Genomic DNA, 13,037 nt, shown 5'->3' on the forward strand with positions numbered 1-13,037 from the left:
ATTTTAATTTCATTTAAGGGCCAGAAGAATAAAAAGTTGTCTCCTTACCAAAATTCACCTTTCCCCCCTTTAGTATATTTTTCTTTATTCGAGGCATAAATTAAGAACAAGCAGCAATTTTAACATGACCAAAAATGTACTTCTGTTTCTGATGAAACCTGATCAGACAGCGCTGGTGGTCTGTACATGCAGGATTGATTTGTGCCATATGTTATTTTATGACTGTTTTCATAATAATGCATTGTTGTTGTATTTCTCTTTTCAGAAAATTCTTAATAGCAAAACAAACCAAAATCAAAAACAAAAGTCAAACTTGAGTTAATTCTTTGAATGGGCCAGATATTCCTAAGAAATTATGTTCTTGTAAAAACAAAACAAAACAAAAAAACACAAAAAAATGTGAATTCTCCCAGCATGGCCCACTGAAGCACAGATTACTTTTTAAGTGTCTCATTATTTTATTCTCTAACATTTAATGCTGATGTTTTAATTGCACACAGCTGAAGCTGCTGAATGAGCACTGAAATGGATTTAAGTCCTCTCTGAGCTTTGTTGATACCTATAAAAGTTTATATCATTCATTAGGACCACAAATTAAAATTAGTTGTGGTTAGCTGTTCACTGGTGATGGAACTCTCGTCAACACTTGCTCAGGCTTCTGAGCTTGTCTTTGCTTATTATACTTACTTACCTGGAAAGCTGCCTTTGGCCTATTGGGTATTTTTTCTTTTCACAGAATTGCAAAATATCAGAGCTGAGAGATTCACATAGGCAAAACATCCACTGATAATAAAGCTCTAGTGATTATAATATTCACAGTAGTCAAGAGCAACATACTCGCTGAACCTTGAATTTTAAGGTGATTTTTTTTTTTTTTTAAACAATTGTGCTGGAATGTTTTCCAGATCTCCAAAGACCTTTTTTGCCTTCATTGCGTCTTTTATTTGTTCCTTTGATGCCATCTTTTCTCAGCACTAAAGGAATGGTGTCTGAGTGGATGGTATGGAGAATCATAGGCCTGCAGGGGACAGTGAATGCTTGTGGGCTGTGCTCTTCTTGCTCAAGTAGCCACGTTCTAGCCAGCCTCTGAAGGTCCCCAGGGGAGTCACACTCCTGTTCACAGAGTCTGCTCTCTGGGGCCCCCATCTACTCATGAGACAGACGTAGTAAGTCCAGTAGGAGCTGAAGAGATATTAGTAGGTACAGAAAATAAATGTTTTTATTGCCATATTTTATTTTGCTATTAGATTAGATTTTCTTTAAGGTTTTCTGCTTAATACATTTTAATGTTACCTAATTTTTCTAAGAGAGCTAGTACATGGACACATTTAACACTTATCAGTGAGCATTGCTTACTTAATTAGTTTTTAGGGCTTTTAGTAGGTTGTACGCCCCATGGGTATTGTATGTGTAAGCATGACGCATTGTGAAAATTCTTGTCTGAGAGTCAGAAGACCTGATTTGGACTATTAAGATCTTTGGATATGTCATTAGCATGTGCTGAGGTAGTTATACAAAACTGAAATACCTAAGCAGAAAGGCTTTGTGTAAAATAGTGAAATTAGTAATTTGGCTTAAAATATAGGAATTTGTAGTACTTTCCATTGCTGCTGCTTCTGTTTTATCCTCTGTGAAATGTAGGTATTGTATGTCTCCTACTTGCTTTTTAGGGTAAGGGGATAAATGAAACACTGTATGACAAACACACTGCGAACTCAGAAGACAGATGCTTTTGAGACTGAACCTCATCCCGTGGCCGTGCTTTTGACAGTCACAGCTGCTGTGCTGAGAGGTAGTAGTGGCGACCCCCTGTGCCAGGACCCTGGGCTTTGGGGCCAGGCTGCCTTGTTGGAATCTTACCTTGGCCTCTTGCAAATGGTCTGACTACAGCAAATCACCCAACTTCTCTGTGCCTGAGTTTCCCCCCTGTAAATTGGGAGTGATAATAATAGCACCCACTCAAAGGGTCACGTTGAGTTTTAGCTAATTGATATATGCAAAGTACTTAGAGCAGCACCTGTCACATGGTGAGCCTGGTCTTGCACGCCCGGAAAGTCCTCCCAAGGGGTGTGTGTGTGTACATCTTATAGAAAATTATACTTTAAAACATTCCTCTGTTTGTCTTCTAACACTGACTTAGAGACCCTTGGATGCTTAGAGAGAGGAACTGAATATTTTATGGTAATTAAGCACTTCTAAAACAGAGGCAAGTTCAGGTGTGTAAAGTTAAATCTGGGCTTTTAATCTCTGAGGAAGAAAAGTTTAGATCATGAATAGCTCCTTAGTACTTTGTAGACAGGTTCTTTTGTTTTAGCTATTTTTGGCTGTGGAGATACAAGGAAAAAGAGCTGAGGGAGAGACCCATCATTTACCTGTTAGCCTTGCTTGCTCTCTTTTACTCCTGATAAACTCTGTAGCTAGCTTTCAAGGAATCAGAAATATTGAACTGTTTAGAGATTTTTACTCAACTGAGGGAAGCTTTAGTGTCCTTTTAAGTAGAGTTGGGGGAAGGGATGTTACTGCTTTCCTCGTGTGTGTAAGAACACTTGCCCCGTATTCACCCCAGTGCTTTCCACACTGGAACACAGATACGTCATTCAGATTGACCTTGGAGGTATGTGGTGCATTAACCCCCTTTCGCATGTGTGAATGCCAGGCTCAGAGAGGTTAAATAAACTCTCCCAAGCTCCTACTCTAGTAAATTGCAGAAGTGGCTCTAGACCAGGTACCATGCTTCTCATGACGCTGCCGCTCTGCCTCGAGCTGCCAACCTGGTTGAACCATTTACGAGAAACATTCCTGGCATTTTTGTTGCAGAGATGTCAGCATCAGCTATCGTCGTTGTTTCTTAGCCATCAGATGTCTTAACACAAGAGCAGCCTCTCTTAGGAAGGTCTTTGTGGCTGTCCCCAGCAATCCTCCACGCTCATTACCAGGAAGTTTCTGTCACTGGTGCGGCACTGTATGTGGGACTCGGCATTTGTGAGAGTTGGTAGCAGCAGCTTCCTCAGTCCTGGCTGCTTATGCAGAATCACTTGACAGCTTTTTAAAAACATGGACTTTTAAAAATATGTCCCTCCCCATCCCCAAGACTCTGATCTTGTTCTAGCAGAGAATCATTGATCGGTAGGTTTAGAAATATGGGAAGTTTATTTTATTATTAACAAGTAAATAATTTGTGCACATACAGATCTATGCCTCTAGAATGTGGGTCAGTGCTATTAATTCTATAGTTGTGTACACTGTACAAGTTAAAGTGGGTCTTTGTGGGCCAGTTTAGTTGTGCAGCTGACAACAATCAGCACCTTTTCTGTAGGAAAAGCCCTAGCCCCTAGCAGGGGTCCTCAAACTGTAGCCCGCAGTCCACATGCGGCGGTGTGATTGTATTTGTTCCCGTTTTGTTTTTTTACTTCAAAGTAAGGTATGTGCAGTGTGCATAGGAATTTGTTCATAGTTTTTTTTTTTTAAACTATAGTCTGGCCCTCCGAAGGTCTGAGGGACAGTGAACTGGCCCTTTGTTTAAAAAGTTTGAGGACACTTACAAGTATAGTCTTGTCTGGTGCGCACCTGACCACTCCAGAAACCAGGTGTGGACCTAGGTACAGAGTCAGAGGAGGCCGGGGCCGTGCTTGCTTTCTCATTCTCATTCACTTTTATTTTTTCTCCTCTTTTTTATGTACTTAGTTTTCCATTCCCTTTTTTCTTCTCGGCTCCTCCTCCACAGTTCTGTCGTCCTGCGTTTTCTCTTTCTTCCATCTACCAGATGTTTACAGTGTGTCGGTCATCAGACTGTAAAGTGTTTGAAGTCTTCCAGACGCCTAGCATGTAGTAGGTGTTCAAATGGACATTTCTTAATTTGTCTTAGAATCTGTCTTTCAAAGTAGTGGGCACTATCCCCCCTCCCCCCAATTAGGCAGAAAATTGTTAGATTTGGTTTGTGATCATCTACCCTAACTTGGGTGGTTTATCTTGAAAATCTTAGCTGATTTAGCATCATGGATTTAGATAGATAGGGAAACATCAGGCTTCTGCTTCTGACCAGTATAGAATGTCGAACAGGAGGACGATTTTGGACTCTCCTAAGGGCCACATATATCAGGCTTTTAGCCATACCTATTTCATAGTACTTAGAGCTGGAAGGTCTGAGGCCATCTGGGTTAAATCCCTTGTGTTTGGTAATGAGGAGCCCACTCCCGAGAGGGGAGGTGCTGCTTTGCTGCCCACTGCCAGTCCAGACCTTCTGCCTTCTCTTCCAGCACTTAACTGAGTGTGTGTTGGGGAGGAGAGAGCAGGGCCAAGGTGACAGGGTAGCTAGCTGCCTGCGATTAACTGTTGGCCTCTAGGAATACTGGAGAAACAGTCAAAGCCATCCTCCTTCTGCGTTCTTCTCCCCAGCCTCCTGCTCCCCATGAAAACAAATGGTACAAGGTTAACGTGAATTTGAGGGCAGGCAGAGAGAGCCTCTTTGGTGTGCGGGCTGGGGGCTGTGTTTGCTCTAGACACTGCCGAGTGGGCTGCCTTGGGAGTCTGTAGTCTGTTCTGATGATGTCTAACCATGCTTGAGGTTTTTGAGGAGACTGAGAAATATGCAATGAAGGTCTGGAAGGGTATTTTTTGTCATTTCTCCATGAAAATCTGCCCTAGCTAGAAAGGGAATTGGTGAAGTCCGCCACAGAATTGCTGCACAGTGAGGGAATAATGGAGAATGTCCCCAGTTTGTTCTTGTTTGTGTTATTGTTTCCCTGGACAACTGTGGCTATGGTTACCATGGCACAGTGTGACACACCTCAGAATCATAGTGTTTAGACGAGATTTTCCACTTTTCATTCACATCTTCAGATGGGTTCAGAAAAATGCCACATGCTAGACTATCATGTGTGCCAGCCACAGAACTTGGATTATTCAGGTTTGAGTATCCAGCCTGTCTGCCCTCTGAGTGAATGGATCCTTTTGTGTATTTTACTCCTCTCAGCCCTCCATTTTTCCAAAGCAGAGAGCTCAGTGATAGTAACTTTTTTCTAAGGGTGAGAGTGGACTGGTAGAGGGAAGGTTTGATTCGGGGTTGGCTGTAGCTGCTCCAGTTCACCGTGGCACACCTGGCCGAGGTTCATGCACATAGTAGACACTCAGCAAACATCAGCTCTTTTCATTTCACATTAGCACAGGTAATTAAGAACAGGAGCAGATAGACTACACCTATCTGTGCAGAGATATATTTGTAATTAAAGTTTTAATTAAAGAAATACCAGACCAGGCAGATGGTTCTTATCCTTGCATCCTGTAAACCAAACAGCCATGGCTTTTCGATCTTGCAAACAAGCAAAAGCCGAGAGTAGCAGCATTCAGTGGTGCACCAAAGGGGTAAGTAGTCGTACTAACTAACCATAATCTAATTTTGGTACCACTCTGTGTGATGCCAAATCCAGGGATAATCATTGCAGTTGGAAATGAAAGACAATACATCAAAGTTACATCCCAGCCCGAGCTTTTAAGCCTGAAGTCAAGGGCATTACCACCGCCCAGCTGGTAGATCACAAGGCATGTGGTTTTGTGCTAGTTCGCAAAAGCTGACAAAGTGTTATTTAGGATCATCAGCTAAATACAGTATTAAAGTAGAGCACCATCATGATTTTTCAGGTTTTGCCACTGGAAAGCAGTGCAGGATTGAGAAGTGGCTTATGTCCGCCTGTTTCACACAGGCCCTCTCTGCCATGTTACAGTGACCTTAATGGTCAATCAAGTGCAGAAGTAAAAAAGTCTGCAGGAGGTGACAGAAGACAGCTTATCTCAGATCTTACACTTCTTGGGGAGCTCCACCCACGAACCCTAGACGTTTGGTTGCATCAGCAAGAGGCCAGAGCAGTGGGGGGGCAGGCGGTAAGGTCCTCGGTAGTTCTCTTCCTCTTGGGACTCATCCAGTACCGAAGATATTCATTCTTAGAGTGAAGTGTTTTAGCTTACAAGTTAGGAGAGTAGTTTCTGCTTTGCCGAGTAGTGGGTGACCTTACTCCATCCCTGGGCTGCTTTTAAAGGCAATAGAGCTTCTGCTTGAGAAAGAGCCTACTTTACACCGGCACGTATATGAGCATCTTCAGGTTCAAAGACCATGTAAAATGCTAGAGCCTGGAAGTATTCTAACTTCTCTTAATACCATCATATGTCAAACACAGTCACCCTAGGAGAAATACGTGTGTAAGTGTAAGGAGACAGGCCAAATCCACACATGAGACCCATGATCCCCTGTGAGTGGTACTGTGTCTCACAGGTGGATGGTAATGTATCCCTTACCTTCTGGCTGGGGAAGTTTTCTGTTATTTGGTGAGATATTCTTTGGTTTTAGAAGTCAATTAAGTGTAAGCTGCTTTGAATAAACAGTCTTTTGTGGTTGTGTTCAGAAAATATTGTTTTAAGACTAGAATTGTGCTAGTAGGTGTTAAGTTGGCATTTTACATGCAGAACTTGAACCTGACCAACTATGAAATCTATTTTTTCTCTCATTTGGTTTTAAGACCCGAACTTGTAACCTTTGAGTATACAACACAGTGTTAGATTGCAGGAGGCTTCTTACTCATGACATGAAACTACGGTTACTCAGAGCGGCATTTAGGCCTTGCTTCAGGTAGACAGTAGGTTTGCCTCTCCATAGAGAGGAGGGGCATGAGCAGACCAGTCTGGAATGGTAGGCTTGTTATTTCTCTTTCTGTAGTGGGTTTTAAGAAAGCTTTTTTCCTGCCCAATGTCTGTGTGGTGATAGAAGGGAGGTGGAGTGTTCTACTCGCCCCAGAATTACTTCAGTTCAAGTATTTCTCCATTTGTTCAGTGAATGTTATTGAACGCCTAGTGTTAGGCACTACCCTAGGTCTCTGGAATAAAGCAGTAAACAAAACCATGTCATCCCATTGAAGACCTTACTTTCTGATAAAATAGACAAGTCAGGGGAATTGAGTGCTTTATGTGCCAGTTACAGTTATTCACTCATTCACTCTTCAGAACACTTTGAGGAAAGAGATGCTATTATTACCTCCATTTCACAGAGGAGGAAACCAAGATACAGAGATGTTGTATTAACCTGCTCAGTCTCATACAGCTAGTGAGTGTGCTGGGGGCGTTCTAACCCGGGTCTCCTAACTCCAGGTTTCATGCTCTTACAGGCTGTTTGTTTCTAAATAAGGAAATAAATGTCAATGATAGTGTGATGAAGTACGATGAAGCAAGGCACATAGTTTGGGTTCCTGGATGTTGGTGTCTTCTCGTGCACATTGTCATTAGGGGACCCTGAGCAGGTGTCAGGATCCATAGCCATAAGGTGGTTTGAAGGAAGCAATCCGGTGAACCTTGTGGATACCTGGAGGGGGGAGTTTAAGCCAGCAAGCAGAGGGAACAGCAAAAGCAAAGGCCAAGGCCCCAAGGTAGGTGCAGGTTTGGCAGCAGTGTAGGAGAAGTGGGGAGGACAGCGAGGAGCCAGTGTCACTGCACCGTGAGTGGGGCAGGGAAGCAGGAGGTGCAGTGGCAAGGGCAGCGTTCTGTGGGGCATTGCAGGTGGTGACATGGTCTGTTGATTGTACTGAAGGAGAAGGAAAACCATCTGAGAGATCTTGAGTATGAAAAAGACATGAAAAAGATCGCTTCAGTGTAGTGAATAGTCCAGGGCAGGGTCCACAGACTGCAGCCCAGAGGCCAGATCTGGCCCACCATCTGTTTCTGTACAGCCAGCAAGCTAAGAAGGCTTTTTACATTTTTAAATGGTTGGAAAAACATTAATAATAATATTTTGTGTCACATGAAAATTAAATGGAATTTAAATTTCAATGTCCACTTCAGTTCCCATTAGTTGGAATAAAGCTGTACTCATTTGTGTGTGGTCTGAGGCTGCTTTTGAGTTGCAGCAGCCAAGCTGTGACAGAGACCATATGGCCTGCAGAGGCTGAAATATTTACTATTCAGCCCTGTGCAGAGAAGGTTTACTGCTCCTAGGCTTGGGAGATAGAAAGGGAGAGAAATGGGATGAGTGAGGAGCTGTTGCAAGAGCTGATGGTGGCTTAAGACAGGGTAGTAAGAGGCGGTCAGATGTGGTATGTCTTGGAGGAAGAGTGGGTAGAGTACTCAGCAGGAGTTAGGGCTGGTGGCAGTGCTTTTGTAACTGGAAAAATGCACTTCCCTGCAGTGGAGGTTGGCAAGACCAGGGGAGCAGCAGGTTGGGGAGGAGGGGTGAGGAGAATGCAGGAGTTATATTTTGGACATGTGTTACGATGCCAGGTGTTGAATAGGCCATCACATGTTCGAGTCTGTAACTCAGAGAGAGGCCAAGGTTAGAGCTAGACTTCTGAGTGCTTTAGAAGGGATTCTTTAAGCCATGGGACTGGGTGAAGTCTTAGAGAATACATGGTATAGAGAAGTTCAGACATGGAACCCCAGGGCACACAACCTTTAGGGGAAAGAGGTAAGAAAAGGAACCAAAGGAGAATGAGAGGGTTTCACTAGCGAAGGAAAGCAGCAGACGGGGTGTGTCCTAGAAGCATGTGTTTCACAGCAAGATACAGCCTGAGGATTCGGTGTGGGTTTGGCAGTGTGCCAGGCATTGGTGACTCTGATAAGAGCTGTGTGAGGGAAATGGTGAGGATAGAAGCCCAGTCCCAGCTGGTGAGCGGACGTGGGAGGATAGGAGGTGGGGCTGGTGACCTGAAGGGGTTCCCCAGCCTAAGTGCAGGCCAGCAGAGGGCAGGGAGTTGGATTTAACCTGGGATTAGGATACGGTGAGTACAGCGGAGAGAGGAGGGCTAAGGGAGTTGAGCACTGCAGAAGAGTTGATGCCATGATAGAGCATCTAGTCTAAGCCACACAAGGAGCAAAGGAGAGGCACGAGTAGTTGAGTGCTAGTAAGAGTTCATGGGGTCAGTGGATTCAAGGAGTTTTTAGACTTGGGATAGTCATAGAGTGACTTTTTTCTTCAAAGATAAAGGAAATATTGAAAGGAGGACATTTTGGTGCCATTCAAGACATCAAGGGTAATACAACAACAGCTTTAATGGCCATTCCAGAAGAGAGTTCCAAAATTGTTTTGAAGGACAGTTTAGGTGCTAGTGTTGGTGCACAGCTTCCCAAGGAGAGCACTTCGAAGGTGACCACAGTGAGATGGATAGCATGGTGGGGTGCAGTCAGGATAATATTAAGGTCTAAGGCAGTCCTGTCCAGTAGTAATGTCAGGCGAGCCACATGAGCAGTTTTTAATGTCCTAGTAGCCATATTTTCAAAAAGTAAAAAACAAGTTAAATGTTAGTAATACAGGATATGAGGTTTAAGTTCACAAACTCATCCTAGAAAAAGTGCTACAGACTTCATTGCTGAATATCACTGTGGTCACCTTCGAAGTGCTCTCCTTGGGAAGCTGTGCACCAACACTAGCACCTAAACTGTCCTTCAAAACAATTTTGGAACTCTCTTCTGGAATGGCCATTAAAGCCGTTGTTGTATTACCCTTGATGTCTTGAATGGCACCAAAATGTCCTCCTTTCAATATTTCCTTTATCTTTGAAGAAAAAAGTCACTGGGGTCCACCTTAGGTGAGTGTTGGGGGGTGTTCAGTGCAGTGAATTGTTCACTGGCTAAGACGCCTTCACAGACAGTGCTCAGGTGAGCTCCTTCAGGACCATTTTTGCACACACCTTTCTCATGCCAGCATTTTCAGTTGAGATTTTTTTGTTTGTCTATCGAAGTTTACTTGGTTTGCTATGCTTCTTTACAGTCACCTGATGATTCCGACACACAATTCGATGAGGTTTTGCAGTGTTTTCATCAGTTCTGCTTGTTGCTGGCTGCCTTGACCTCTCTTCATCAGTGATACTTTCTCTTTCCTGAGAAAAACATTTAATCCATTTGTACACTGCTGTTTTCTTTGTGGCATTATTCTCGTAAACTTGGACTAACATGTCTCTCATTTCACTTCACTCTTGCCAAGTTTAATAAGAAATTTAACGTTTGTTCATTGTTCTAATTCAAGCTTTGACATTCTTGCAGTGGCACACAAAAACATGCAACAGCGGTAATGAACGCCACTCAGCAAGACACCACCACATGTCAACACAAGCACACTGTGAGACACTGGTATTTGTGGTCACTATGAAAGTTTTGAGACAAGCTATGCTATGGTGCATTATGTCACTTCCAAGAAAGGCGTTTAACAGCGTCCTTTCTGATTCACCTGTGGAAGTTTCAACTTACTCAGTTTATTGGTGTTGCTGGGAGGGCTTTATTTGTTTCCATTCACACAGATGTATCTCAGAGCTTTCATAATGACCCGTGTACACCACGGTTATGAAACCAACTTGTCTGTACAGTGCTGCCAGTGTAAGTGCCTAAGGGCAAGTGCACGAACTTAATTGTCAGACTTGGTATACAGGGTGTCCCGAAGTCACCCCCCAATGTCACCATACATCGGGAAAATGAGAAATTATAGCTAGATATACCTTTATTTACAAAATGCTCATTACAAATTTTTACAAGGTATTTACAAAATATTCTCTACATGTTAGCCACCTCTTTGTAAAATTTTGTAATGAATATTTTGTAAATGTACATTTAGCTACAGTTTTCTACTTTCCCTATGAATGGCAACTTTTGGGATACCCTATCTTTTATTTAACCCAATATCTAAATCATGTGAATGTGTAATAAATATAAAAATTATTGAGGCATGTTACATATTTTTGGTACAAAGTCTTTGAAGTTTATATTTCCAGTACATCCACGTTTGGACTAGGCACATCTCAGGTGCTCAATGCCTCATGTGGCTTATGGCTGCCACCCTGGACAGCATGCATGGCCATGGGGTATAGCTTGAGATCATGGATTATCACAGGCTAAATGGGTCAAAGAACAGAGAGGTGGGATTATGTGGATCTGAAATCACTATGACTCTTTATGAGGGAGCAGGCTTGCAGAGGGAGGAGGGGAACCCTTTTGACCATGATCTTATCCCACTTCTCAAAGCATCTGTGAGATTGGGAGTCACAGTGAAATATCAGTGACTTCAAATGGCATTTTTTGGTTGGGTTTTATTTTCATGCAGAAGGCCTTTCATGATTGAAAGTATTAACCCATCCTAGCACGCTAGGAGGCTGAGGCAGGTGGATAGCCTGAGAAGGTAAAGACCTTGTCTCTAAAAATAGCCAGGTGTTGTGGCGGGCGCCTGTAGTCCCAGCTACTCAGGAGGCTGAGGCAAGAGAATCGCTTGAGCCCAGGAGTCTGAGGTTGCTGTGAGCTGTGACGTCACAGCACTCTACCCAAGGTGACATAGTGAGACTCTGTCTCAAAAAAAAAAAAAAGGAAATACGAACACTTACTCCAGCACCTACTCCGAGGCAGGCTCAGTACAGGTAACAGGAATGCCCGGTGAAGAGCAGGGGAAGGTCTCAGCTGTGTTTGAGGTATAACTCTGACGCAGAACAAGTGACTCCAAGCGTGATGCACACGGTGAAGCAGTGTGGGGTACTGCCGAAGTACATGGCCCCTGAAAGCGGTGGGGAACTTCCCCCGAGAACCAACTCTGAAGTGACATGAAACTGAAATGCAAAGGAAAACAAGTGGGGAGTGGCCATCATTCCACGCAGCAGCAGGATGGTGTAGACTGGAGTTGAGCACGCTGAGGGGACACGGGGCAAGGAACCAGTGACACAATGGAGGACGGGGCAGTGGGGGCTTGGCAGGAGGCTGGAGAGGTGACAGAGACATGCTTACACAGGCCTCACAGACGCTGCTGAGGTGGTATCTCAAGAACTATGGGGGCTTGGTGCCCATAGCTCAGTGGTTAGGGCACCGGCCACGTGCACTGGGGCTGGTGGGTTCGAACCCGGCCTGGGCCTGCTGGAAAACAATGACAACAACAAAAAATAGCTGGGTATTGTGGCAGGTGCCTGTAGGCCCAGCAACTTGGGTGGCTGAGGCAAGAGGATCACTTGAGCCTAAGAGTTTGAGGTTGCTGTGAGCTGTGACGCCATGGCACTCTGCCCAGGGTGACAAAGTGAGACTCTGTCTCCAAAAAAAAAAAAAAAAAGAAAGGAAAGAAAAATATTAACCTGCCAATGTGGGCAACTCATTACAACCAGGGTTTTTTTTTTTATTAGCCAGAAAAAAATACACTTTAGTTTTTTATTTTTATTTTGGCAGATCTTTAGAAGTCCGTTTTGATTTAGGCATAATCCTCAAATTCCTCAAATGCTTGTAGTTAACAGTTGTAATTGTGTTTGAATCCCTGCAGAAGCTGACATTTAGTAAGTTGGAACAGACCTACATGATATAGGCAGTAACAGAAAAAAATCTGCCTGCCTTGCGACTGACCTTTTGTAAGGACAGATGTCATGAGCTTTTTACCATGCCGAGAATTTGTCTATGTATATGTATATATATTTGTTTGTTTGGCTTTGATCCATTAATGTGCCTTTAAAAATTAATGAAACTTGATAATGATGTCAGAAAGATATTTTTCAGCCTCCTTGGCCAGGAAAAAGTACAATATTTTGAAAGAATAGACAGGAACATGTCTGTGGCACACATGCCCTTACTGCTGTTGATGTTGGTAGTGTGTGCTGTTCACGTGAACTCACAGAAAAAGGTACATAGCTACCTTGGTAGCTTTTTATTAAGTTTAAATTTACTTTCAGTTCCCTTGAGTTTCTTTCCTGCAGTATTAAGATTAACCAAAAATGTCACAAAAATTAACCTAAAAAATCCTATAAGTCTTGGTATTTAGGAAGATGAGCCCATTTTGAGCCATGTGCTTGTTGGACGCCTGGTGTGTTGAAGGAGTAATTGTTCATTTTGTAGTAGCTGAAGTCACAGGAATGAGGGATTTAAGTAGTCTGGAGCTGGTCATTGTCCAGACGTGAATAATCTCCTAAGAGCGTCACTCAACGGTCCTGTTTCACTCTCTTTTGAATAAAATGTTCTCCTGCATCATTGTATTCACATGAAAGAAAGCTCAGTAAATACCATTTAGTAATAATGAAAGCTTACTCATTACGTACGTTTATTCTAATTAAAAT

At 43.2% G+C, this 13,037-nt stretch overlaps 1 protein-coding gene across 10 annotated transcripts in view; it reads left to right on the forward strand.

Annotated features, from left to right (window-relative positions):
* The window catches only part of LOC128574629 (calmodulin-binding transcription activator 1), a 759,325-nt gene that overhangs the window by 569 nt on the left and 745,719 nt on the right, over positions 1-13,037 (forward strand). The window lies entirely within an intron of this gene.

This window comes from Nycticebus coucang, chromosome 22 (genome assembly GCF_027406575.1).
Source record: "Nycticebus coucang isolate mNycCou1 chromosome 22, mNycCou1.pri, whole genome shotgun sequence".
NCBI classification, from domain to species: Eukaryota; Metazoa; Chordata; class Mammalia; order Primates; family Lorisidae; genus Nycticebus; species Nycticebus coucang.